The sequence below is a fragment of the Narcine bancroftii genome, chromosome 4 (genome assembly GCF_036971445.1).
Source record: "Narcine bancroftii isolate sNarBan1 chromosome 4, sNarBan1.hap1, whole genome shotgun sequence".
NCBI classification, from domain to species: domain Eukaryota; kingdom Metazoa; phylum Chordata; class Chondrichthyes; order Torpediniformes; family Narcinidae; genus Narcine; species Narcine bancroftii.
The window spans coordinates 200670590-200695862 of NC_091472.1; the positions used below are offsets into that span (position 1 = coordinate 200670590).

Genomic DNA, 25273 nt, shown 5'->3' on the forward strand with positions numbered 1-25273 from the left:
CCGCTCCAAGGAATAAAGCCTCAGCCTTCTGAACCTCTCCCAGTAGCTCTGGAACATAATGAATTCAGCAGGTAGGCACAGGTAAAGGCAGGTTTGATATATGTACTATGTATATTTTTTCCCCTACTCATAATCAGTGGGAATGGTACCCAAGGCAGGGAAATGGTCATCTTGCAGAATGTGGGTTGTCAGAGAAGCCAACACTAGCCCTGTCGACTTAATCTGTGTGAGGTGCATCCAGCCTCAGCTCTTGACAAACCGAGTCAAGGAATTGGAGTTGGATGAACTCCAGATCTTTCAGGAGGCAGAGAGGGGGGTGATATACAGGAGTGACAGGGACACTATCACACCTTGGAAGCAGAAGGAGGGTAGATGATGATTGACAGTCAGGAGAGGGTATAGGCAGGCAGTGCAGTGCAGGGCACCCTGTGGCTGTTCCCCTCAATAACAAGAATACCATTTTTGATATTGCTGGGGAGGATGAACTACCAGGGACAAGCCATGGTGATGGCAGAGTTTGGTCTGGTGGTTAAGAATGGAAGGGAGAAGAGATAAGCTGTAATGATAAGAGATTCCATAGTTAAGATGAGATGTTCTGTGGAAGGGATCGAGATTCCGAGATGATATGTTGCTTCCCTGGTGCCAGGCTTTGAGATATCTCAGTTGGAGTTCACGGCATTTTTCAGGAGGGAGGGTGAACAGCCAGATGTTGTAGTCCATGTAGGGATTAATGACGTGGGTAGGAAGGGTGCGGAGATCTTGCAAATAAAGTTCAGGGAGTTGGGTGCTAGGTTGAAGGACAGGACCTCCAGGTTTGTGATCTCAGGATTGCTACCTGTGCCATGTGCCAGTGAGGTTAGAAATAGGAGGATGATGCAGTTTAATGTGTGGCTAAAGATGTGGTGCAGGAGGGAGGGTTTCAGGCTTCTGGATTATTGGGCTCCCTTCCAGGGAAGGTGGGACCTGTACCGATGGGAAGGTTTATATCTGAACTGGAGGGGAACTAATATCATTGCAGGAAGGTTTGCTAGTGCTGCTTTGGTGAGTTTAAATTAGATTGGCAGGGGGAATGGGAACCAGAGTGCCAGAGCAGATAGAGGAGGGAAAAGATAATGTGAAAATTACATGTAATGTGAGAAGTTAACAGGTTGTACATGGTGGAACTGTTCCCAGGTGCATCTATTTCTATGCAAGGAGTATTGTAGGAAAGGCAGATAAGCATGATTGACACGTGGAAATATGACATTGTGGCTATTAGTGAAACTTGATTATACTGGCAGCTCAATCTTCCAGGCTTTTGTTGCTTCAGATATGATAGAGTTGGGGGGGTGGGGGGGAGGTTGAAAGGGGGAGGAGTGGTATTGCTGGACAAGTAAAATGTCACAGCTGCGCTTAGACAGGACTAGGAGACTCATCTACTGAGGGTATATAGGTGGAGCTGAGGGACAGGAAGGTATGACCACATTCATGGTGTTATAGAACGTCTAATAGTCAACGAGAATTGGAGGAGCAAATCTGTAGAGATAGCAGACGGCTGCAGGAAACACAATGTTGTGATAGTAGGGGAATTTTAATTTTCCACATATTGACGGGCTACCATACTGTGAAAGGGCTGGGTAGGTTGGAGCTTGTCAAAGGTATTCTGGAAAGTTTTCTAAATCAATATGTAAAGGTAGCAACTAGAAAAAGTGCAATACTGGATCTCCTTAGGGAATGAGACAGGACTGATAACTGAAGTATATGTAGGGAAACATTTTGGGTACAGTGATCATAATGTCATTAGTTTCAAGTTAATTATGGATAAGGATAGGTCTGGCCCTAGTGTTCGGATTCTAAATTGGAGAAAGGCCAATTTTGAGGAAATGAGAAAGGATCTATAATGCGTGGATTGAGATTGTTTTCAGGCAAGGATGTCCAAGGTAAGTTGAAGAACTTCAAAGGTGAAATTTTGGCAGTGCAGACTTTGTGTTCCTGTCAGGATTAAAGGAAAAGTTAGCAGGCAGAGGGAACCTTGGTTTTTGAGGGATATTGTGGATCTGGTTCCGAAGAGAGAGAGGTATCTAACAGGTATAGATAGCATGGAGCAAATGAGGTACTTGAGGAATATAAAAAATGTAAAATATACCTCAAAAAAGAAATCAGGAAGGCTAAGACATGAGGTTGCTTTGGTTTCTACAGGTGTATTAAGAGTAAAAGGATAGCAAGGGACAAAATTGGTCCCCTTGTAGATCAGAGTGGTTGGCAATGTATGGAGCCAAAAGAGGTGGAGGAGATCTTAAATGTATTTTTCATCCATATTCACTCAGGAAACAGGCAGAGTGTCCTAAGGAGTAAGGAAAACAAGCAGCGAGGTCATGGAACATATACAGATTAAAGAGGAGCAAGTGCTTGCTGTTTTAAAGCAAATAAGGGTGGATAAATCCCCAGCCCCTGACAAGATATGACTTCGGACTTTGAGGGAGGCAAGTGTAGAAATTTCATTGGCTCTGGCAGAAATATTTAAAATGTCTTTAGCCACAGGTGTGATGCAAGAGGATTGGAGCGTAACTCATGTTGTTCCATTGTTTCAAAAAATTCTCCAAAAATAACCCTGGAAATTATAGGCCAGTGGGCCTGACATCAGTAGTAGGTAAATTACTGGAAGGTGTTCTATGAGATCAGATGTACAATTATTTGGATAGCCAGGGGCTGATTATGGATAGTCAACATGTCTGTGTGTGGTAAATCATAGTTACAAATCCAATCTTAGTTTTTCGAGGAGGTTGACAAAGAAAAGTCTGTGGATGTTGTTTACGTGAACTTTAGTAAGCCCTTTGACAAGGTCGCACATGGGAGGTTAGTCATGAAGGTTCAGGTGCTAGGTATTCATGGGGAAGTAGTGAAATGGATTCGACAATGGCCAGTCGAATCCAAAGAGTAGTGGTGGATGATTGCTTCTCAGACTGGAGGCTGTGACTAGTTGTGTGCCTCGGGGATCAGTGCTGGGACAATTGTTATTTGTCATCTATATCAATTGATCTGGATGATGCAAAGATTGGAGGTGTTGTGGACAGCAAAGAATGTTTTAAAAACTTGCAGAGGGATCTGGACCATTTGGAAAAATGGGCTGAAAAATGGCAGATGGAATTTAATGTGGACAAGGGTGAGGTGTTACATTTTGAAAGGAGAAACATGGTAAATGGTAGGGCACTGAAGAATGTGATGGGACAGAGGGATACATAATTCCCTGAAATTGTCATTATATTGTCCTTGATAAATCAAAGTACTGAGTACAGGAGTTAGGATGTTATGGTAAAGCCAAATTTGGAGAATTGTGTAGTTTTAGTCACCTGCCTACAGGAAAGATATCAATAAGATAGAAAGAGAGCAGAGAAGATTTACTAGGATGTTGCCTGGAAAGGTTAAACCGATTAAGACTTTATTCCCTGAAGCGTAGAAGAAGAAGGGGAGATCTGATAGAGGTGTTTAAAATTGTGTGAGGAATAGACAGAGTTAATTTAGATTTGTGGGTAGGTATCTTGGGTAAACTTGTACCTCTCATTTTGTTCGTTTTAGACTGGTCATAGTGTTTGAGCTACCAAAAGAAAATAGACCCTCACACCGAGAACAGTTCAGTTTATACAAATGTTTATTATAAATTCAAAAGCTGATTTCAAACTACAATATACAAGCCCTTCCCAACTATACTTATCAATGCCTGGACTGGTCCCAACTGCCGAAGCGAGGCAACGACCGCACACTTGTAGTTGGTTGTCGGGGCGCCGGTAGCAACTTCTCCACCTCCCCCGACCGGGACGTTGGCTGGACTCTCGAAGTTCTTCTTCTTGTTGAGAGATGTTGCCACCTCTCAGGAGAGTCTCACACTTCAGCAGTGGGACCATGGCTTATATTACCCAAAAACTGCTTACCCAAGCACCTATTCCCAGCACAGCAAGAAAGATAAGCGAGCAAGCTAGCATGCTAGGCTTCTATCAAATAACATAATTTTCAGCTTATCACTTTGAATACAATGGTTTATTTTGCATCAAGGCTAGGCCTCTGACAGTCTGTGACCAAAACAAGCAGGAAGATTAAATGTTCTTGGTACACAGATGTCCTTTCGTCAGATAACTGCATCTCTGGCCCCTCAGTGGAATTTAGCTTGTGTCTGGTGATTCTAAAAACAAGCAGGTTCTCAGCCTTGCAGAAGCAAAGGCTGCAAAAGTTTTTTAAAAAGTTAGAATCTTCCATTACAGTAGGTGAGATACAAACCAGAGGACATGGGTTAAGGGTGAAAGGGGAGAAGTTTAGGGGGAACAGCTTCACATGGAGTGGTGGGAGTGTGGAGCGAGCTGCCAACTGAAGTGATGAATGTGTGTTCAATTTTAACATTTAAGAAGAATTTGTACAGGTACATGGATGGGAGAGATATGGAGGGCTGTGGATTGGGTGCAGGTCAGTGGAACTAGGCAGAAAAATGGTTTGGCCCAGACTAGAAGGGCTGAAGGGGCCTGTTACTGTACTGTAATATTCTATGGTCCTAACATCCTCATCAATTTTATCTGCACTATCTCCAGCTTGAGAACATCTATCCTGTAGCATGGTAACCAAAACTGAACACAATATTGTAAATGCTTGTCCAGTTTGCCTGCATTAGGTCATTTCCCTCTCCATGCTTCCTCTCTGATAATCTGATCAAACATCTTCCAAACATTTTACTTGTATCTGCTTATCTGGCAATTTGTTCCAAATAACCACCACTATCTGTGTGGAGTGTGGAAAACATTCCTCCGATCTTTACATTTCTCCCCTCTCTAGAGCTCTAAACCTCTACAAAGTCACCCCCTTGGCCTTGTACATTCCAGTGTGAATAAACCAAGCCTATTCAATCCCTCTTTATAATTGCAACCTTCCATTCCAGGCAGCATCTTGGAGCATCTCTTCTGTGCTCTCTCCATTGCTACCACCTCCTTCCTATAGTGTGTTAACTGGAAATGAAGATGGTACTACTATGTGGTTTATAACCAATGTTTTGTACAGTTACAACACAACTTCCCAATATAATGCTTGGGCCTATGAATGCAAGCATACTAAATATCCATGTGTGTCACCTCTTTCAGGTATCTATGGATTTGCCCCTATCATTGAAGTACTTCCATTTCCTCTGCCAGAAGTTGACTGCCCAAATTGCATTATCTCACACTTGTCTAGATGAAATTCCATCTGCCTCTGCCATCCCTTACTTTTCAGGTGATCTAAGCCCCTCTGTATCCTTAGGCAGCCATTTTCACTGTCTACAACTCCCAACAAATTTTGTGTTCACAGTAAACCTGCTCGTCAGACTACTATGTTGTCATCTAAGTCACTTAAGGTTCCAGCACTGCTCCACGTTCCAGTCAGAACAACCATCCTCCACTTTATCACAAGGCCAACAGTGGATCGGGTTTACACAAGCAAGACCCTTCAGCTTTTCCTCTGGTATAGCGATGACTACATCGGGGCTGCCTCATGCACCAGTGATGAGCCTGTCAATTTCATCCACTTCTTGGCCAACTTCCACCCCGATCTCAAACTCACCTGGTCCACCTCAGACAACACTCTCCCTTTCCTGGATCTCTCTGTCTCCATCTTGTGAAACAAGCTTTCCATCGATATCACAAATCCCCAACTCCCACATCTACCTTGACTACACTTCCTCACATCCTGTCCCTTACAAGTATTCTATTTCCCGTCTCTCAATTTCTCAGTCTCCGCTGCATCTATTCCCATGATGAGGTCTTCCAGTCCCGATCTTCTGGAATGTTTGCCTTCTTCCACAAATGTGGCTTCCCTTCCATTACCATCAACTCAGCCCTCACCTGTATCTCCTTAATTTCTTGCTCATCTGCCCTGCACTTACAACAGGATCCCACTACCAGACACATCTTTCTCCCTGCCTTCCGTAGGGATCACTACCTCATGCACTCATCCCTCTCCACCAATTCTTCCCCCCCCCACCCCTAAGGCTGCAGGAGGTGCCTCACTTGCACCCACACCTCCTCCCTCACCAATCTGAGGCTCCAAACAAGCCTTTCAAATGAAGCAACACTTCACTTGTGTATCCGTTGGACTGATTTACTGCATTCGATGCTCGCTTTGTGGCCTTCTCTTCATTGGAGAGACTGGTCGCAGACTGGGAGATCTCTTCGCTAAGCACCTCCACTCTGTCCGCACCAGTGATTGAGACCTCCCAGTGGCCAACCATTTCAATTCTGTGTCACACTCTCACACTCGCATGTCTGCCCACTAAGGAACAACACTTGATTTTCCACCTGGGCACTCTCTAGCCAGATGGCATTAACATTGACTTCTCTGGTTTCTGCTAACCTGTTCTCCTCTTCCTCTCCCTTCTTCCCTTTCCAGTTCTCCTTGCCTCCTTTCCCCCTCCCCTCACCCAGCCATCCATCCTCCCTATGATCACTGCTATCTCCTCCCTCCCTTCTTCACCTATCACCTCCTGCCTTTTGACCACACCTTCCCCCTTTCTCATTTGTTCGGATGCCTTCCGACATTTTTCCATATCTTGATGAAGGGCTCCAGCTCGAAACATCTGTTATGTATTTTTACCCTTTGCTATATAAAGCACACTGTTTGACCTGCTGAGTTTCTCCAGCATTGTGTGTGATTTTTGTGTTTTACTTCCAGTGGATCTGGTTTGTCAGTGTTCTTTGAGCATTAATCCTATTGGCCAACCAGCCACATGGAAACTTATCAAAAGCCTTACTAAAGTTCACGTTAAACATATCTACTAACTGTTGTGATCAATTTTCCTAGTTGCCTCTCCAAAAAAAAAATCAAACGATATCTGTGAGACATGATCTTTCTTGAACAAGATGAAAGCTCACTGGCCTGTAGTTACCAGCTTTGTCCCATTTGCCCTCCAATTTTCTAGTATTATACCTGTGGCCAATGAAGTTGCACAAATCTCTGTCAGAACCCCAACAATCTCCTACTTTGATTTCCTTGACCTCCTTGGATAACCGGTTAGCACAACATCTGTTACAGTATAGGATTACAGGACTTGTACGTTTATGTTCTATTTAGCCACACTAAGGGGCTGCCAGGAAGAATGGTGGAAGCTGATGCAATAGTAGTATTGAAGACCTTTCTCGACGGACACGAAAATGAGTGGGGGCGGGGGGGAGAATATGTATTAGGTGCAAGCAGCAGAGTTTGGCATCATGTTCGGCCCAGTCATGTGGGCTGAAGGGACTGATTCTAGATTCTAGGTTCTAGATTCTTGTGCTGCAATTTTTCTGACCCTACTTCCTGATGGAGACTGTTCCTCCCTCTATGTCCTTCCTGCTGAACTCTGATGTGAAGTATTCATTATGGACCTTTCCTCGTATCCTCTGGTTCCATGCATTGATTCCCTCAGGTCCGTGAGGGGACCCATTCCTAGACTATTGTCATCTGATTGCACAAGTACAACCCAATGGAACAGGTTTCTCCGGTCCTTGGTCCAAAACATGCAGATTCACAATCAGACATGATGGTTTTGGAAGTTGTTGATTAACTAGAGTTTCTTATCAATTAAATTTATTTGCTTGCCACACGGGAGAAGCTGAGTCTAGCCATTTGTAGGTGTGCCACCCAATTACACCCAAGTTAACCTTCAACCTTCGTAAGTTTTGGAGGGTGCGAGGAAACCCACACAAACACGGGGAGAAAGTACAAACTCCTTACAGTGCCGGATTCGAACCAGGGTCGCTGGTGCTGTAACTGTGTCATACTAACTGTGCCGCCCGCATTAGACCCAGGCCCGTTTCCAGGAATGTCCAATGGTGAACTAGTTTGGCAGCCAGAGTTGCAAGTATTTGAGCACCTCCATATTAAGTAGAGGTTCACTTGTATGGTTTTCAATGTGCACCATTCAAGTCTGCAGAGGTATGGAGGAACCAGTGACCAGTTGGATTTCTGCTTTACAGTTTGCAAGATAGACCTGAGCTTCCAATGCCTGTTCCTTGAACTCTCCTCGCTCAAACCTGTCTTGAGCCTCTTTGGGGGGGGAAAAAATTCGGAGCAAGGTTGAGATATCTTGGCTTCTGACTTGGCACAATCAGTCTGGGGACCTGTGGGAATTGTTGATTTTTATGTTTCAGTTTTATAAAACAGCTGGCCAGTTCTGAAAGTATGTTAGCTTGAGTGCTACAGATACTTCCTGGTCAGCTGATTGACCCAGCCTTCTGATTTAATTTCCAGTTTCTAGCATCTGCACCTGTATGGTTTTGTCTCTCCAATAGACATCTTGCATTATTTGTAATTCACTCTCCCAACCTCAGTGACCTGGGAATTGCAAGCCTTTTGCTACCCACATTAAGTTGGTACCGCTAGAGGTTATGGTGGTCTCTGGACTTCTCGTGGTCCCAGGCATTCTTTGTCCATACAGTGGAGCCAAGCCGGAGGATATGGTTTGCAGATAGGCGTGAAAAGGAGAAAATTAATCTTTAGTGAGGTTAACTTTGGAATCCAAAATAACTTTTCCCCATTCTGAAGGGCTGCTCTGAAATATTGACGGTGCTTTATTTTCTCTGCAAATACTTATTGGCATGCTGAATGTTTCCAACATGTTTCATTTGAATCCAAGCTTCATGTGGGTTGACTCAAATTCCTTGCATACAAAATCTCCCAAATTTTATTTCATGAATAAAAACCATCTTACTTGAAAGGCTCTCCCTGTTTCCTCAGTTCATTCACTCTCACATGGCGGGGGTGGGGGGGGGGGGGGGGGGGAACATCTGCAGTTGGTTTTGAATTAATTTTCCCCTTACTCTTCCCCTTTAACTGCAAGCTACAGCCCCTAGTTCTACTGTTCCGTGTAGGGAGAAGGAACTTGCTGTGATTCCCACATTTGTGGAGAAACAAGCATCCTTTTCTCTCTCAGCTCTTGTGGGAAATAGTTTTCTTCTGGAAGCAACCTTTCCCTACACCTCCCAGTGATGATGGGGTTAATTGAAGGACTATTTTTAATCAAAATCCCATCGGGAAGAGCATTTTAAATAATTTTACCCGAGCATATCTCTCTGCCATTGTTGCAGCAGTGTGAATGCAGACAATTCTCTGCGCTCTGCAGGTACCTTGGCTCGTGCAGAGGTAGTAAATTGGATTCGGCATTGGCTTTACAGGAGAAGCCAGAGAATGGTAGTGGATAATTGTTTCTCTGATTGGAGGCCTGGACTAGTGGTGCACCTCAAGAATTGGCGCTGGATTGTCATCTTTATCCATGATCTGAATGATAATATGGTCAATTGGATCAGCAAGTTTGCATATGACACAAAGATTAGAGACGTTGTGGACAGTGAAGAAGGTTTTCAAAGCCTGCAGAGGAATCTGGACCAGCTGGAAAAATGGGCTGCAAAATGGCAGATGGCAAGTTTGAGGTGTTGCATTTTGGAAGAACATGCACGGTGAATGGTAGGGCACTGAGGAGTGTGGTTGGACAGAGGGATCTGGAAATACAGATACATAACTGCCTGGAAGAGGATAGAGTCGTATAGAGCTTTTAGCACATTAACCTTCATCTATCAAAGCACTGAATATAGGAGTTGGGATGTTATGAAGAGGTTGTATATGACATTGGAGAAGCCAAATTTGGAGTAATGTGTGCAGTTTTGGTGGTCTAACCACAGGAAATATATCAATAAGATAGAAAGAGTACAGAGGAGATTTACTAGGATGTCGTCCGGACTTGAAGAACTTAGTTACAGGGAAAGGTTAAATGCATTAGGACTTTATTCCCTGGTGTGCAGAAGATTGAGGGGTGATTTGATAGAGGCTATATTATGATGGCTAACATTATGAAGGCTATTGAGTAAATGTGAGTAAGTTTTTTCCACTGAGTTCAGGCGATTTATAAAAAAAAAAGGTTGAAAAGGGAAATGTTTAGAGGGAACTTCACACAGAAAGTGCTGGGAGTGTGGAATGAGCTGCCAGCTGAATCCGTCAATGCAGGCTCAATTTTGACATTTAAAATAATTTGGACAGGTACATGGATGGGAGGGAGTTTGGAGGTCAGTGGGACTTGGCAGAACAATAGTTCTGTGGAACTACTGCTCCCAGAAAGGAGTGAATCTGCGGAATTCCTGCCCAAGGAAGCAATGGAGGTTGCCTTGTTGCAGCTATTTAACTCTTTTTCCTCGGAATGGAGGTATTGAGAGTTCATTGGGGAAGAAGCGTACAAGTGAAGCTGAGTCCACAGCCAGACCAGCTTGATGGACCAGATTCTATTTTTGCCTCCTCTTATGGTCAGGGTTCCTCCTACCTCCAATAGGGGTGAGGAGGCCAGTTCAGTGAACACTGCAGAAATATCATTCGATAGCATTGGCTAGTGCTACTGGTTTTTCTCTGGACACGAACAGGAGTGGACCACTTCTGTTCCTAATTGTTTTTAAAGTATCCCAAAATTCCATGTTTTCTATCCCCATACATCTGTTTTGTATTCACTCACAATCTGCTCATTTTTGCAGCTATTTGTGGAACGAACAGTAAAACTTTTGTAATCCAGAATTAAAGCAACCAGCAACCTCAAGCAACCAGCAAAAAAAATCGTGGAAATTAAATAGGTAAAATATACGGGTTTAAAATTGGCGTGGCTCGCTGTTAGTTTGCCAATCATGCAACAAGCAACTGGAAAATTCACTTATTCGGCATCTACCAATCCCCTTAGATGCCCGATGCCAGGGATTTTGCTGTACTGTATTTTTTAAAGTCCTATCTTTAATATTTATCACTACAGGTCTGATTTTGTGGGTTTTGGCCCCATGTTTATTTGAAATGTGCTCTTCATCTCATGACCTTGGACCTTATCCAACCCTCCATAAAAACTACACTGGGACCTTGTGTAGTGCTCAGGATGTCTTCCCCAAAGGAAGATCCCACTTCTCACCACCTCCCAATAGAATCTGAATAAGAAGAGTTAGTGGCTTTACTGTTAGCAGAGGGGTGAGTTACTGACAACATTGCTGATTTGGTGACCAGGTATGAATCTCTGCTTCCACTCTATGCTTGCAGTGATGAGCCACTTAATAGCTGCATTGCAGTAGCTGCCTGTGCGGTGAGGGGGGTGCTGGGATGTCTGTTCGGGGCTACATCCTAGTTGATGCGGTGAGGGTGCACCATTGATAGGGTCTGGCAGTACCTGCTCTGCAAGTGGTAGACCAACTGGGTCATACAGTCTCTTTGATCACCTCCTTTCGGACATAGCGGGGGGCCTCTCGTCCATGGGGACCCCTTTTAAAAATTTTTAATTTACACATACAGCATGGCAATAGGCCATTTTGGCTTATGAGTGTGTGCCCAATTTACACCCCATAAACCTACATCCCCAGTATGTTTTGAACAGTGGGAGGAAACCGGAGCCCCTGGAGAAAACCCATGCAGACATGGGGAGAACGTACAAACTCCTTACGGTCAGTACGGTGCTCGAATCTTGAGTCTTGAATCTTGACTGACTGCTCCTCGTTGTTCGGCTGCACTGCGCTCCCTAGCCCTAAGATCCCTCAGTGGGAGCAAGTTTGGATCTTCACTTTTGTCAAGTTCAGCAGGGGCGGATGATCTGGGGTCATCTGTTAGTGTGTAAATGCTGTGAGCTCGGGGCTGGGCACAGCCTTGTATCATGGTTCTGTAAAGCAGTTGGAGTGAGGAAGGGGCATTCATACCAGGGTACTATCCTGCAAGTGCACAGTCCGAGAAGAAAATGCGGGGTATGTACGTGTCATTGTGGATTCTGCAGGTCGTACCAAATTCAGGATTCTTGTATTGTCATGTAATAAGACTGAAAATGTAACATTACATGAAATTTCCTTAGTCTAATGTAAGGCAAAGATTTGCCATGAGCAGAAATTCCCTGGTGACCCTTGCAGTCAGAGAAAGAGAAGCAAAAGAGAGTCCCCCCACCCCCAGAGTCACTGAGTCCATGGATTCACCTCCAGCACTCCCGCCGTCTCTGCAGCCACATAGCGTGCAGTCCAAACCATCAGCAACCTGAGCTCCAGATCCAAACCTCCGACACAATCAGGAACCCTTCAGCGCCCTCGGTCCCCTCCCGGTTCCGATACCTGGTATCCTTTCAGCCAGTCTCCAGCAGTCTGCAGCCTTGTGTGAATCCCTTCACTGCAGTCGCTTGGATGATAAACTGCTGGTGGGGAAGGCACACCCACTCCTGTGTTCTAATCTTTGGCTGAGTAAAAGATCCGGCTGCATTTAATTCTCTTCTGTTGCCTTGCTGAAGGATCAAGCTGGGAGGCTTTTTGTTAAAAACAAAACTTTCCTGCTACTGATTCTTGGGTGATTAAATCACCTATTGCCTTGTTCACGATATGCATAAACAATCTGCAGGAAGGGACAGAGTGTAGTGTATCAAAGTTTGCTGATAACACTAAATGAGCAGAAAAGCAAATTGTTCAGAGGATACGGAGAGTCTGCAAAGAGATTTAGATAGGTTAAGTGAGTGGGCAAGGTTCTGGCAGATGGAGTACAATGTTGGCAAATGTGAGGCTATCCATTTTGGAATAAAAAATGAAAGATGAAAGATCAGATTATTATTTAAATGCCATGCACAAGGACTTGGAAGTGCTAGGGAATGAATCGCAAAAGGTTGGTTTCCAGGTGCAGCATGTTAATTTAGACATACAGCACTGTAACAGGCCAATTCGCCCTACGAGTCCATGCCGCCCAATTTACCTATACCCCGGTACGTTTTTGAAGGATGGGAGAAAACCGGAATCCCCAGAGAAAACCCACGCAGACACGGGGGCTACATACAAACTCCTTACAGACAGCACGGGATTCGAACCCAGGTCCAATTCTGATTGCTGGCACTGTAAAGGCATTGCACTAACCAGTATGCCAACTGTGCTGCCTTTTATGAAGGCAAATAGAACGTAGGCCTTTATTGCTGGAGGGATTGAATTTAGGAGCAGGGATGTTATGCTGCCAACTACACTGAAACCTCATTAGAATGTGATTTGTTAATCTGCGGAATGGCTTATAGCACAGGTGTCTGTGGACCCCAATCTTTGCAAATAAGTTGATTAAAATTCAGAATACCAATATTCGAAGAATGTGCTTGCTTTCTTTCATTGAAATTGTTAGTAAAAGATAGCGGATCCTTCGAAAACTGGTAATTTTTAATTATCTTTGGGCACTCTGACATATATGCATCTGTTCCACGACTCGGCTATAACACGGTATGAAATCTTGGACCCCAACTACTGCGTTCTAATGAGGTTTTACTGTACAAGGTACTGGTGAGACCATATCTGAGTACAGTTCTGGTCTCCTTTCTTGAGGAAGGATGTACAGGCTTTTGAGGCGGTGCAGAGGAGGTTCACCAGATTGATTCCAGGGATGAAAAGGTTAGCCTATGAGGAGAGATTGATTCGCTTGGAACTGTACTCACTGGAATTTAGAAGTAAGAGAGCGGATCATATAGAAACATATAAAATTATGTACGAGGTAGGTAAGTTATTTCCATTGGTGGAGCAGACCATAACTAGGGCACATGGTAGATTTAGGAAAGAGATGAGGAGGAACTGCTTTTCCCAGAGGGTGGTGAATCTATGGAATTCGCTGCCTATTGAAGCAGTGGAGGCGATATCAGTAAATATATTTAAGACAAGGTGGGATAGATTTTTACAAAGAAGGGATACAGGGAAAAGGCAAGTTGTGGAGATGAGCCTATAAATCAAATTAGTCATGATCACATTGAATGGCAGAGCAGGTTCGATGAGCTGGATGGCCAACTCCTGCTCCTATTTCTTGCGTTCTTATGTTATTTTATGACCATGGTTTATTTGGATAACTTCATCCACAGTTGCTGTCGTCACAAGGAACCAGGGCAGCAGGCACTGGGAGTATGACTGCTCTCTCCATTTTGGACATGAGCCTGTCTTGGAAATGCATTCCTGGTCCATCATTGTCACCTGGGAGAAATTCTGAGGTTCCTTCCTGTACAGAGCTGTGGGTGTACCTTCGCCAGGGGACTGCAATGGTTGAGAAAAGCTGCCCGTTGCTGTCTGCTCTCAGACAGTTGGGGATGGGCCTTCCCAGCTCGGCTGGGACACAAACCTTATCCAGTCCCTGGCTACAAATTTTATCCTTGTTTCCACTGCTTGCTTGGAGCTGCCTGCCTTCTCCAGGCCCTGTGAATTGGAGCCCATCATCCCCAAACTGTTGTTCTGGGGATCCTGGTTTTTTAAAATGGCTTCCAACTTTTTATTCTTCCTTCTCCACCACCCACCCAACCCTTTAGGAAAGATTACTGATGTGGAATGCAACTGTGGGGTCTGGTTGCATGCCTGACAAACGGTCCAGGCCCGAAACATTGGTTACCCTTTACAATTCAAGGGATGCAGTGTGACCCACTGAGTTTCATTGGAGTCTGACATGTTGAGCAACACCTGGAAGAACCACTCCTGACAAATCTCACTGACAGTTTACTGGGAACAGATCCAACACAAATCTTTAGCCTTGTGCTCACTCATTTATAGCACACCCTCTTTACCCCCCCACCCCGCCCTCCCCCCCCCCCCCCTTAGTTTGAATTGTCAAGTTTTCCTCCGCACACTGAAGACACAACATGGTGTGTTGTACTGGATGAATTCAGAACAGATAGTTTCCTGGCACCAAGGACTTTCCAATGCCCGACCACTTTAAGATGGCAGCACTGCCAAAGCTGCTGTAATGGAAGCGCTGCTGGTCGTGCGGACCCACGAAGAGCAGGGAGTGGAGTAACAGTGCTCCCAATCCAATTGCAGTCAGTTCTGTACAGGCTTTAAATGGCCTGTAAACGGAGCCAATGGTGGTTTTATTTTTTTTTTTAATTCTGCAACCGCAGGGTCTGCGGCCAAGATAATGGCACCAATGATGGGCAGCAGCCAGGAGAGGTTGCAGACTTGGGGAAGCAGAGGACTGGTGCAGGGCACCAGAAAATGGGGAGACAACCCCCCCCCCCCATACTCCTGTCTGAGAAGGAGAAACGGGAGACAACCCATAAGATGATGACCATGATGAGGAACAGTGAGAGGCTCTGCGGTTGAAGAAACGCACAGGCGGCAGGCCGATAGTAACGAGAAGAGGAACCCATGCAGGCTGTGGGCTGCTGCCATCTACGGTCAAGGGATTCACACCTGGCTGTCGTCTGCTGGGGACTGGTTCAAGAACTGGTTGAAGGGGTGCCAGGTATCGCAAATAAGATGTGAGAGGGTGCTAAGGGTGCTAAAAGTTTCCGGATAATGTCGGAGGTTTGGATCTGGAACTTGGATTGCTGATGGTTTGGATGGGACTCTGTGGCTGCGGGAGTGCTGGTGGCAAATCCATGGACACTCTGACTCCGTGGGGACTTTTCTCCTCTTTCTCTGGCTGTGAGAGGAGCTGCAGGCAATTCCTAGTGATGGCAAATCTGTCTGTCTTGCAGCAGGTGAAAACATTCTGTGTAATATTGCACTGTCTTTATTACATGACAATAAATTGAATCTTGAATTCCACACACCATTGCCACATTGACTTGTCTATCCATAGCCTTGTATACTGCCAAATTCAGGCCACTCCCAAATTGAAGGAACAACACCTTGTTTTCGGTCTCTGAAGTCCCAAATAGATGGCATCCATATTGATCTCCAATTTCTGTTTTTCCCCCTCCCTTGGTCTCTCCCCTACCTCTCTGTCTTCTTTCCTCCACCTCCCCACCCTCTTCCTCTGATCAGATAACTAGTTTGGCAAGGATGGGAGTGCAGAGATTAGGGTAGAATGAAAAAAAGTATGAAGCCCTTTTTTTCACTGCCATCCCAGTAAATTGGCTGTTCTGTGTCCTGGTTAAAGAAGCTGTTTTTGCTGCTCCTATTGGGCCATTTTAACCAGGACACTACCTATCCCCGGGGATAGGAGAGTCTTACCTTCAACTGGAAATGTCCTGTGTGACTTGTCCTTTTCACACTGGGTTAATTGGAACGCTGGGGATGTGAGTGAAGGTCGAGGCTGTTAATCCCCAACGTGATTTTACATGATAAGACACCGGCCATGCAGATTGATTTGCTTTCCCACTGGACCCTTAATAGTAAATCGGCCGTCAATTCCTGAGACAAGGTGCCAGTGAAAAAAGGAGTTATGTGTTTTGAGTTGGTGATGAAAGACAGGCAGGGGGCAAAACAGAAATGTAGCCAGTTTGGGGGGAGGGGGGCAGAAATTCAAGGGTGAATTCAAGGGTGAATTTCAAAGGAATAAATTCATCCCTGAGCATGGATCAATATGTGGTACTAGGATGTGGCCATTACAAAGACTTGGGTGGTGGAAGGGCAGGATTGGCTGATGCAGGGGCTGGGATTTAGGTGTTTTAAAAGGAATAGGATGGAAGGTAGAAAAGGTGGGGGGGGGGGAGTAGCATTACCGGTCAGGGATAGTATCACAGCTATAGAAATGGCTGCAGAGGGATTGTCCACTGAGTCAGTGTGGGTGGAAGTTGGAAATAAGAAGGGAGCTATCACTGTGCTGAGAGTGGTCTGTAGGCCCCTCAAATAGCTCTCGGGACACTGAGGAGCAGGTCAGCAGTCAGATCTTGGAATGGTGCAGGAAATACAGGGTTGCAGTTATGGGTGATTTCAACTTCCCTAATATTGACTGGCACCTACTGACTGCAAGAGGGATGTTGGGGCTGAATTTGTCAGGTATGTTCAAGAAGGGTTGCTGACAGTATGTGGACCAGCCGATGAGGGAGAGGCCATACTGTATCTAATTCTGGGTAATGAACCTGGTCAGGTGGTTGACCTCTCAGCGAAGGAGCATTTTGGTGAGAGTGACCACAACTCCCTGAGCTTCAGCATAGCTATGGATAAGGATAAAAGCAGACAAAATGGGCAAGTGCTTAACTGGGGAAGGGCTAATTATGAAAGGATGAGGGAGGAATTAGCCAGAGTAAATTTGAAACAGAAATTCAAGGGTGAAAGCATAGAAGTAGTGTGGAGGAGGTTTAGGGACCACGTGCTGGATTCAAGATAGATTTGTCCCATTGGGACAAGGAAAAGATGGCAGGAAAAGGGAACCTTGGCTGACAAAACAGGTGAGGCAGCTAGTCAAGAGGGAAAGGAAGCATAATTAGATATAGGATACAGGAAGGGCTCATGAGAAATTTATGATTTTCAGGAAGGTTCTTAGGAAAGGACTTGGGAGAGCTCGAAGGGGCCATGAGGCCTTGGCATGTAGGATGAAGGGGAACCCCAAGGCACTCTATGCGTATGTGAAGAACAGCAGGATGACGAGAATGAAGGTGGGGCAGATAAAGGAGGTGGAATGTGCCAGGGGGCAGAGAGGTTGGTGAGGGCCTAAATGAATACTTTGCTTCAGTGTTCACAAAAGAAAAGGGCCTTGATCAGGGTGAGGTTGGAATAGAACAGGCCTGTGTGCTGGACAGTGTGGAGATTAAGGAAGAGAAAATGTTGGATCTTCTTAGAAACATCAAAATTGATAAGTCTCTGGGGCCGGACACAATATACCCCAGGTTGCTGTGGGAAGTGAGAGAAGAGATAGTTGGGGCAGTAGTGATGGTCTTTGAATCCTCTTTGGCTGCAGGGGAGGTGTAGGAGGATTGGAGAATGGTAAATGTAGTCCCCTTGTTTAGAAAAAGGTAATAGGGAGATCCTGGGAATTATAGACTAGTGAGTAATGTCTCTGGTGTGCAAACTATTGGAGAGGATTCTTGTGGAAAGGATCTATGAGCATTTGGAGAAGTACAGCCTACTCAAGGATAGTCAGCATACCTTTGTGAAGGGAAGGTCAAGCCTCACGAGCCTATCTTTTTGAATATTTTTCCCTTAAATATACATATCAAAATAGTTCATTTTCAATATTTAAAAAAAAACCTTTTTCTTACAAAACAACAACCCCCTTGCCCCCCCCACTCCACCCCTTTCACAATACAAATCTGTACACTGTCAGGGCTTACAGTTAGGTTTAAAAGAAAATTTTCATTGGGGACATCACATTTTTATAATAGTTGCACATTTTTTTAAAAGAAAATTATATTTGGGCCTCTATATAATCCAAATATGGTTGCCATATTTTTAGAAGTATGTCATATTTATTCTTTAGATGGTATGTGAATTTTTTTTTTCCATAGGGATACAACTGTTTATATCTGCCTTCCATCGTGCTATCTGAAGAGAGGAATTGGATTTCCAAGTAATCACAATACATTTCTTAGCCCCAGCTAAAGCTATTTTAACAAATTAAATTTGGAATTTAGTTAGTTTATTACTTATTTCAATAAAGTTGCTCAAAAAATAAAGCTCTAGGTTGCCCACAAAGGCTACCCCTGTTATCATTGAAAGTATTTCAATAAACCCTTCCAGAAAGGTCTCACCTTCACACACGACTACGTAGCATGTACAAATGTTCATAATTCTATTCCACATCTAAAACACATCTCAGCTATTTCCCATTTTGATTTATGTAATTTCTGTGGTGCGAGGTATAATTGATGTAGAAAATTATTTGTACTAATCTATGTCTTGCATTTATAATTGACGTCATGCTATCAAACAAGAATCAGACCAACATCTTTCCATTATTGTAACATCTAAATCTGACTTCCATCTCTCTCTTGATCTCTGTAAACCTGGTCTTGCACTTTCATTTTGGAGAGCAAAGTACATCTTAGTTATAAATTTAGGTGTATTCCCAAGCCAAATCATTTGTTCCATCTCAATAATTTCAGGTGGGGCCAAGTTTGGTCTCCATCTTTCTCTTAAGAACAATCTTAAATGGAGAAAGCAAAAGATTGTCCTATTAGCTACTCCATACTTATTTTTTAATTGTTCAAAAGACAGAAGATATCCTTCTACATAACAATCATCAACATATCTTATTCCTTTGCCATACCATGAATTCAATAGTTTGTTATCCAGATTCATAGGTAAATTTTTTCATAATGGTTTCCTCAGTGATATACCTACTTTTTTTCTGATACATTCATTTATTTCTTGCCATATTCTAATGTGTATTATTACATAAGATTGTCCATTTTTTGTTATTGACTTAACATTCCACTTATAAAGTCCTTCATTGTCTCCTCTTTTATTGAATTCAGTCCCATTTGAATCCATGCAGGGGGACTGCTTTTTTCAAAGAAAGATGGTAGAAATCTTGCTTGTGCAGATAAAATCTGAAAGTTTAAGACCTCCCAATTTATTGTTCCATATTAACTTTTCCAGTGAGATTTTTGGTACTTTGTTATTCCTTCCTATTAAAGTAATTGGCATATCTTTCCATTGCTGTAAATCTTTTTCTGTTACTTTTTCTAATAGAGAGGTATAATTGAGCTTGTATAAATTCTGTAAATTATTCTGTCTTTATTCCTAAGTATTTAATCCATTCTTCTACCATTTAAATCTACTACCTTTTTGGTATCTTTCATAATCAAAAGTTTTGCAATAGTGTTACCTCACTTTTATCTATATTTATTTTGTATCCCAATATTCTTCCATATTTTTCTAATGTTGTTTGTAATCTTATCAATGGTTCAGCTGAGTCAGACATATAAAATACTACATCAGCAGCAAATAAACTAATTTTATGTTCTTCCTGTCCAACTTTGAAGCCCTTAATATCCGGGTCTCTTCTTATAATTTCTGCCAGAGGTTCAATGCTGGTATAAATAATGCTGGATATAGGCACACCCCTGTCTACTTGATCTACTCAAGGGAAAAATAGATGACATTTGGTTATTAGTTATAATTTTAGCTTGTGGCTTCTGATGAGTTTTTATCCAATTTATACATTTTCTACCTACACCAAATTTTTCTAACGTTTTATATAAGGACCATTCTAGTCAGTCAAATGCCTTTTGTGCACCTAAATAAATAGTTATGTTTGGATTTAGTCTTGATTTTGCCATGTGTATTATATTGAATAATCTACCTAGACTAGGTGGAAGGCCTCTGGGATGGTGGGTTTCATTAATAGGGGAATTGAGTTCAGGAGTAGAGATCATGTTACAAATCTCTGGTGAAGCCACCCTTGGAGTGTTGTGTTCAGTTCTGGTCACTTCATTGTAGGAAGGATGTGGAAGCATGAAGAGGGTGCGGAGGAGATTTACCAGGATGTTGCCTGGAATGGAAAACCAGTTTTGTGAGGTAAGGTTAGCAGAGCTGGGATTTTTCTCTTTGGAGCTTAGAAGGATGAGAGGGGACAATAGAGGTCTACAAGATTATGAGAGGCATAGATAGATAGATAAGGCAGACAGCCAGCACCTGTTACCCAGGGCAGGAATGGCAAACACCAGAGGACATATGTACAAAGTTAGGGGAGGCATTGGGGGTAAGTTTTTTTTTACACAAACTTGTAGGTGCCAGGAATGCCTTGCCTGGGATGGTGGTGGAGGCTGAAACATTAGAGGCATTTAAGAGACTCTTAGACATGAGTGGAAGAAAAATAGAGGGTTACGGGCAGGGTAGGTTTTTTTGGGGATATATAGGTCAGCACAACATTGAGGGCCAAAGGGTCTGAACTGTGCTGTAGTGTTCTATGTATTCCTCTTAGTCCTCCTGTCACTTCTCACGTTCTTTCTCTTCTACCTCCTACCTGTTTCCTCTTGCCTGTTAGCTTGTGCTCTCCCCTCTCTTCTCCCTCCTTCCCCCAGCCACCCCCCGCAAACCATCCGTCTGGTTTTCTACATTCCTAATGAAGAGCTCAGGCCCAAAATGTCGACAGCCTTGTCCTTCCTCTGGATGCTATGTGGTATGCCGTTTCTCCAGCATTTCTGTTCATTTTACTTGACCTCAGTGTCTGCAGGTTTCTTGTTTACCACTAATTTCCTGGAGTTGCAGAGCACTGTAAACCATATTCCACCTGGAGTTGTAAATCCGTCGCTGGCATCTCTCTCACTTGTCACCACCAGACCTGATTCAGGCGAAAGACTGGAAGCTCATCAGCATGATTATGTTGCATGTGAAGAAATTGGCAGACGTGCAGTGTGGTTGCGAATTGAGCAGCTCGCAAGAGGAGTTGGATTTGTTATCCTGGATGCCATTGTTCACTCGCAAGATGTGATCCCTGTGACAAAGATGGAGTTTGTGATTGATCTCTGAGGTCTTTGGTGATGGTGCTGGCATCTGGGTGAAAGTTCCCTCCACTCTCCAGGACCGCTGACACGTTCCTGAGATGCCCGAGTGCCTTCTGCCCACTATTCCATGGTGGTGAAGACAGTTGGTGTCGACATTTATGGGGGAATAGATTGTTGATTTGGGAAGTGCAGTTGGTTGAAGAAGCCTCTGTGTTGATGCAGTGTTTTTGAAAATGTTGTCTACAGTGTAGCCACGCCATTGGGTGAGGTGCATGCAGTGGATGGTGGTAATAAATTATGGTGGTTGATCCTGGAAATCCCTTTGTTCCTGTGGGAACGGAGAACAAAGCTAGCCTGACTTGCTTGTCATGCCTTCCTGCTCTACATTTGGTAACCCTGCACATTCCTTCCACTCTGCAACTGTTCCCATTCACTTAGATAACCTTGGGTACAGCCTATCCCCACGAATTAAGAAACGCCCTTTGTCTCCTCAATTCTGATGAAGAGAACTCATCCCGAATTAAATTTGAGTGCATGTCTTATGAAGCAAGGCTGACAGAACTAGAGCTTTTCCCTTTGGAATGATGAAGGATGAGAAGTGACTTGAGGTATACAAGATTGTGAGGGGCTTAGACTGGCTGGACAGCTAGCACCATTTTCCTGGGTGACAAAGGACTTCTCTTTGCCCAGAGAATTGTGGATGTCTGGAATGTATTGCTGGGGTGGTGGTGGAGGCTGGTACAATGAGAACAGCACCATTTTCCTGGGTGACAAAGGACTTCTCTTTGCCCAGAGAGTTGTGGATGTCTGGAATGTATTGCTGGGGTGGTGGTGGAGGCTGGTACAATGGGGACATGTAGAAGAATCTCAGGCACACGGATGTAAGAAAATGGAGGGTGATGGGTGTGAGGGAGGGAAAGATTAGATTGCTGGGGAGTGGGCCAGCACAGCATGGTGCATTAAAGTTCAATGCTTTCATCCTGAGCTGAGTGTTTCTAGCATTTTCTCATTTTATGGGGCATCTGACATTCTGACCTCCTTTGATAAGGAGCTTGTCCAGGCCAAGTGGTGTACTGCAGAAGTCTGATAACATCAGCCAACATGCCTGGAACTTCAGATGCTCAGAACCATTGAGGTTATCGGCATGTGATGATGTACTGCTGGACCAGATATCCCCATTCCCTTCCCACCTTTTGCAAGGCCCAAGTCTGAGGCAAAGTTTCCACCCAATTCTTTTACTTCACTTGCAACCCATCCAGACTTGATTATCTCCTTGGCCATCACCTGAACTCTTGCTTCCTTTGCTCTGAAATGCGATTGGACTTTAACAGTGGCCCCCTGACCCTGTGCCACTTTACATCTGGAAGCAGTGGGGATGGGAAAACCTTGCTGAGCACCCAATCTGCCTTAAAATGTTAACACTGTTGTAAAACTAATCTGGTGTCTTGACAACTTAGGAATCTAATTCGGATGATGTTTTGCAGATTCTCCTTGGGGTCATTGATGCACTTTATTATAATATGGGGTACTTTTTAAATTAAGATGTAACGTCTTGGCTGCTGTCCTATTCCCCAATAATCCAGAAAATCTGCCAGTGCAGAATTCTCAAAATTTTACTGTTTTCCTTCGCAGGATTAAAATCCTGAAATTCCTACTGCCAGGAATGTGGCTCCAGAAGTCTGCCCACCACCAACCAGCAAGCGAGTCCTCTCGGGCTGTTCAGGGAAGGTGGTGAATCCCTGGAGGCTCACGTACCAAAAGTGACTTTTTTAAAAATGGCAAAAATTTCTTAGATCTTTTGTTGGTTTGTTTTGTTACTCGGTTACTCAAACAGGTGAAGTTTATTCTCCTGATACTATCCCCAAGCATAGCTTCAGCGAGACTGACTCTTGCTCTGTGTTTCACCCAGTGTCTAGACTAGCCATTGTCAGCCCTTTTTTTGGCTATGGCCCTCCAAGGACTCTGCTCCAAATTTCTGGGCCCCCATCCCTGTGAAGCAGTCAAGTTTTGGTTTCTTCTGTACTTTTCTCCCACCAACGACACAAAAATACAGTTACGTGAGGTTAAAAAAAAACAAGGCTTTCACTTTCACTTAAATATGCTATGTCTCCCATCAGGATTGTAGGACCCCTGTTGTGAATGGCTGTTCTTAGATTGCTCTCTGTTTAATGCCCGTGACGATAGGAGGAAAACAAACTTCCCTTGCTTTCAAATAATTTGTTGCCTTTAATGAGATTCTCCAGAAGGTCAAATCACATGGGATTCAGGGTGAGCTGGGCCATTGAATTCAAAATTGTCCTGGTGATAGTGGAAGGTTATTATTCAGATTGGAGGGTGGTGACGAGTGGTGTACTTCAGGGATCAGATGACAGTGGTTTGCAAGGCTACCTGAGGGGGTGAGGAAAGAAAATGCAACATTGGCATTCATTTCAAGCAGAATAGAATACAAGAGGATGGATGTGATGTATAGGATTTCTAAGGCACTGGTGAGACCTCACTTGGAGTACAGATAGTTCCTGGGTTACAAGCGAGATCTGTTCCTATGTCTAACTTTAAGTCAAATTTGTAGGTAAATCGGAACCAGGTTCATGCGGTTCTTAGTGTCAGTTAGTCAAATGCTTGTCTTAGTCTATAGTATAGGTCAGGGGTGTCAAACTCAAATTCACGGAGGGCCAAAATTAAAAACTTGGACTAAGTAGAGGGCCAAACTAAATATTTATTGAAAATTTTCAACAACATCTGCATGTTTTCTCTTCTTTCAACATATGTAATGTTAAACTTTAGGATATAACTTTAGGAGAATAATGTTACAGGTCAGGAGTAGGTAGCTCAAGTTCACCCTTTGCTTGACCTGAGGGAAACCTGTTTGGTCCCTGTGGAGATGTAGTCAGCATTCACAGGCTGTGTCCATTTTGGCCTGCATCAGGACTCAGCATTTCCTGCTCACTCCTCAGGCTCTAGGCCTCGACCCACCATCCCTCTACCTGACCAGTCCTTTACCCAACCTCTACTCACCCCTCACTCCACTCGCTCTGCCTCTACCCACCCCATCCTATACAAGCCCCTCTACTGCCTCTCCCCTCAACCTGTTCCTCCCTCTACCCGTCTCTCACCCTCTAATCACCCCTCCCCTACTCGCCCTGCCCCTCCCCTTTTACCTCTTCCCTATCCACCCCTCCTTCTACTCATCCCTCCCTCTAACTGCCCCTCGCACCACCATAACTTCCCCTGCCCATTACTCCTCACCTACACCCTCTGCCCACCCCTGCTTACCCACCCACTCAGGCCTAGCGCGCTGCCGATCAGCCTTTGTGGACAGCCACCATCTCTCTCTTCACGTGCAGGGCCAAACCAGCCGTCCCTGGGGTCTGCACGGGTGCAAGCGCTGAAGGCCGTGGCGACTGGGAGAAGTGCGCTCATGCTGTGGAAGGGCTGTCCGGTGCCAGTCACGCGGGGCTCGCGCTACCCAGGGGCCGTGCGCAGCCTGCCCTGTCCGTCGCGCCGACAGGAAATCACAGGCGCTCGCCCATCCGCCGCACCGCTCGACAGGTGGGAGAAGTGACTGGTTGTGCGGGGAGCCTTCCAACTGGCTTGCCGGCTGATGACATCGACAGACTTCTCGTGTTACAATTTCTCGTGTTACAATGGGGAAGGATGTGCAATGAAGGGGGAGGATGGTGGGGGTGAGATTACCAAAAAACAGCATCGGCTCTCGCTGCAGGGCGGGCCACCTCTAATACATTTTTGAAATGATCTTGCGGGCCAAATATAATTATATCGCGGGCCAAATTTGGCCCGCGGGCCAGAGTTTGACATGTGTGGTATAGGTATTTTAAGATCCGTAGCAAATTCATGTAGGCAATTTTTGAACAGCTTTATTTGTTTGCCCCAATGTGGTAGATAGGGCATATTCATGGTCCTTCTACATTCATGTACTTGACATCACACAGGCTACGCCAGCTTTAAATGGCAAACCAATGTAGGGTCCTGCGGAGGGAGAAGTCCTGCATGATTTCAGCACCCCTCCTAAGGCTGGCAGAATTAGAATGCCAGATGCTGGCAGCTGACATCCAGCTGATGTTGAAGGAGGCCGCACTTTAACGGAGATTGGTTTATTCATGTCCGGTGGTTACGGCCGAACGCTGCAGTCAATCCCAGGCAGGCTAAATGCTCCCGCCTGCTGCTCCGTGATCCACGCTGCTT

The 25273-nt window shown here is 44.6% G+C and overlaps 1 protein-coding gene across 7 annotated transcripts in view; it reads left to right on the top strand.

Moving 5' to 3' along the window:
* The window catches only part of LOC138761450 (uncharacterized), a 108902-nt gene that overhangs the window by 33176 nt on the left and 50453 nt on the right, over positions 1–25273 (top strand). Inside the window, exon 2 of one of the 7 annotated variants that reach the window (XM_069933629.1) lies at positions 10485–10580. The exons of the other annotated variants lie outside the window; for them this stretch is intronic. The gene's annotated coding sequence lies outside the window, so the exon portion shown is untranslated. The remainder of the gene's footprint in view (positions 1–10484; positions 10581–25273) is intronic. 7 annotated transcript variants of the gene reach the window in all.